The following is a 3,968-nucleotide window of genomic DNA, read 5'->3' as shown; positions in this document are numbered from 1 at the left end:
CTGGATGTGTAAATGAATGTAGATTTTTAAGGTTTGAAATTGAGATCTTCACTAATATTGACTTTTGATCGCAGACGAGACGAATGTTTGACACACTGTTGACGTCTCTTCTTAAACTCTCATTTCTGACGCTTTTCTAAGGAGAAACATCTGAGACACACATGAGAAGTTGCTCTAGATTTAATTTCACTGATGTCTAGAAGAGAATACGGCGATATTAAAAATATATTTTCTTTCTTTTGAACCAAATTTCAACCAAACCAAATCTTTTTGTAATGTTATTGCAATAAAAATGTAGTTGGAAATAGTTGCTCAGGAATGATTTTCTGTGGTGATTGACAGCTCATCTCTGTTGGTGTTGAATGAGGTTGAGATGTATTTAGGTTGAAATGTCTCTTTATTATTGAGCTGCTCGATGTTCATCAATATTACACTCACACGCTCAGAAAGGTTAAGCTAATAAACTTAACCTCTCTCTCTCTCTCTCTCTCTCTCTCTCTCTCTTGCTTGTATGTGAAAGGTCCCAGCTTGGTCTTTAAACCCCATTATTAAGAGAGTTAATCATGTGAACGTCTGCTGGGTCGTTTGGCTCCTAAAAGGTGAAAGTCTGAGAAAGAGAGAAAAATGTAAATAGGTCAGGTTGTATAGAGCGTTTCATTGGATGCTGACCCCCAGTTAACTTCCTGTTTGTGTTTGGCTGTGTGTTTAATAATATAACTATTTATCTAATTTATGTTAATAATAATTTATATGATTATTTTATTACATAAAAATTGAATTAAATAAACAATTTGTTGAATGAGTCCTGCAGTTTTGACGTATATAAATAAGCCGTATGGTAAACTAGTAGTGGTTGAGCTTGGTATCGCAGGCTAAATTCAAAATATTGGAGAGACAAGTTTAGCCAAGTAACGCTTCTTCTCGGTTTCTGATGCTTGTTATCAGAAATAATCTACAGGCGCTCTATTGTTTGTGAACGTGTACCGGACGTCAAGGTGGGATCACAAAAGTTTGTTTATGTTGTTAAATTCGTTGGTCGGTCAAACTCGCCCCAGATGAAACTGGTTTTGATAGCAGTTATTTTCAATTGTTTTAAACTATAACAGAAAAAATACACCTTTTGTAAAGGTTGTACACATCATCATAGATTCAACCAATAGTGTGTGTTTAGGGCGGGGCTACCCGATTAGCCACTTTAACTTCTATACGTAAAAAAAGACGTTAAACTAAAGTAGACAACATATTTTCTGTCTAATTCTTAGAAATATGGAAATATACATCACGTGCTTGTGTTGTGTACTCATACTAATGTATTCTTTAAAGTACGTTTTCATGTATTTACTTTTAGGTATCCTTTAAGTAAATATATTTAAAAGTGAACTTTGATCAAGTATACTTAAAGGAACAGTTCACTCTAATATAAAAATTCGGTCATCATTTACTGACCCTCGAGCTGTTCCTTCTGTATACATATCTTTGTTCTGATGAACACAGAGAAAGATATTAAGATGAATGCTTGAAAGCAAACAGTTCTGTGGCACTGTGGACTAAGACATTTATACAGGTTTAAGCCAATAACCGATTATAATTTTTCCGTGAAGTGTCCCTTTAATGAAATGTATACTTGTTTTTATAAGTGTAAGGATGATCTTGACCTCTCAATCGTTCACAGTGTCATTGATCAGGATCAGTTGAGTTGTGGGTGGTCATGTGTCGTTGATCTCAGGGTTGTAATGTCATCCAATGTATTCTGAACCAACAGTTTTTGTGGTTTAGTTTCATTTGAAGATCTGAGCTTGACATGCAGCTGTGAATGTTTATCACATACTACAGTGAACTTTTGTTTTAGTAGCGCTTGAGAGATCCGCTAGAGAAACAGTGAACGCTGAGGTTTAATGGTGTTTGTTATAGTCAGAGTGGGGCAGTGAGGTGAAATAGAGCTGAAAACACACACACAAACATGCACGCGCGCACACACACACACACACACTCACACACACACACACACACACACACACACACACACACACACACACACACACACACACACACACACACACACACACACACACACACACACACACACACACACACACACACACACACACACTCTCACACACACACACACACACACACTCACACACAGACACACACACACACACACACACACACACACACACACACACACACACTCACACACTAACCCTAACCATACTTAACTAGTAAGAATACTATACTGTACTAGTAGTATACTAAAAATGTAAGTGTACTATTTCAATAATACTTGGGACTAAATTGGACCACTTATCAGTTTATCAAAGTGTACTTTTATAATAAACTGCAAGTGAACGTAGTAAAAAGAAGGAAAACAGTATTTCATATAAATATTTTATTTAGTATTTAATGGGTTTTTCAGAGTAAACACATTTTTAAGCCAATTATTTTGACACTCCTGTCAGTGTAAGTCAATTGTCCCTTAACTCTCACTAACTGTCACCGTCTCGCATACGGGAAACCAAAGTTTGCATCAATATTGTGCATGTAATTTCTAATTGAATCATGACCAGCGATATATCATTGGAAAGGTCTAAGACTCTTGAATACAGATTTCTTTGGTGTTTATTCAAATAATTTATGCAGGAAGAGTAATTGTTTATTTTTTTATAAAGAGTGTGCTTAGATTTTTTATGTCCTTTCACTTGTCACCGTCCCGTATTCGGGACACTCATGTTTGCTTCCATTTTTTTGTGAAAATTCTGATCTTATCATGACAAATTATATATCATTGGAAAGGTCTGAGACTCTTAAATACATTTAACAACAGTGTTTTATCAAATAAAGTATTTAGGAAGTGTAATTGATTCATAAATGTAACCAAACAGTTCTGAGACCCTATTGACTATCATAGCGGGGAGAAAAGGTACAATGGTAGTCAATAGGGCTCCAGAACTGTTTGGTTACAAACACTCTTCCAAATATATTTCTTTATGTTGAGCAGAAAAAATAAATGAATACATGTCTGAAACAGCTTAAGGGCAAATAATGAGAAAATGATCTTGATTTTTGCGTGAACTATTCCTTTAAGTTCTTTTGAGGAAAACTTAGCTAAAACCAATTATTGAGCAAGTACATGAAAGAATGGCATTTAAAACCGTGTGACCACCCTTGCTCACCACGGAAAGCTTGTAATAATGGTTTGTAATTTTCCCTGTCGGGTCGACTTTTTCTGGAAATCCTTATGTGGTGTCTTTCGTCTTTGCTTCATTTCGTCACATTCGTGAACAGAAAAATCTGGAGATTCATCCTTTGATGGTAAGGCTTGCGTATAGTTTATGTATATATAGTTGTATATGGTGTAGAATGATACATGACCGTTATTGTCAGAATTTGAGACCCGCGTTCAGGGATCTTCTGTCCGGCTCACGTTATGAGAGTTTCCATGAGAAATAACAAAACGACTCCCGAACAAAACTGCAGTTTAGCGCTACTTGGGTCTGATTCTGTTCTTATTTTGATCGTGTTATATCATCTGCCATGTTATCTGTTATGTTTATCATGCGCTACTGATGTACAGTGAAGATTCTCACCGGTTCACTGTCACAGACCACACGTGACATACGACTAATAACATCAGACTCATCCGCGCTGTTGAGCAGTGCCGTATCACAACTGACCTCCGCACATCACCTGCAGAAGCTTTAACACACTGACATGAGGACAAATACGACAATCCTACTGACACGTGTCCATTTTAAAGCGGAGGTAACAAACCCAGTGTCTGCCAATCTCATGTTAATCTTGAGTATCTGTAGAGTAGGATTGCATACTTCATATCTCTGAAGAGTCTTTAGTTTTATCACATTTATCAAAACTAAAATAAATAAAGTGTATTTCTGCATTTTAGCATATTTGCATTTTAAAATACTTTTTCTTTTTTTACCTGGTACCACTACGTCCTCTTAAAATGG

This window comes from Barbatula barbatula (genome assembly GCF_947034865.1).
Source record: "Barbatula barbatula genome assembly, contig: scaffold_144, whole genome shotgun sequence".
NCBI lineage: Eukaryota > Metazoa > Chordata > Actinopteri > Cypriniformes > Nemacheilidae > Barbatula > Barbatula barbatula.
The sequence above is the reverse complement of the archived record's forward strand: the minus strand, read 5'-3'. Positions refer to the sequence as shown.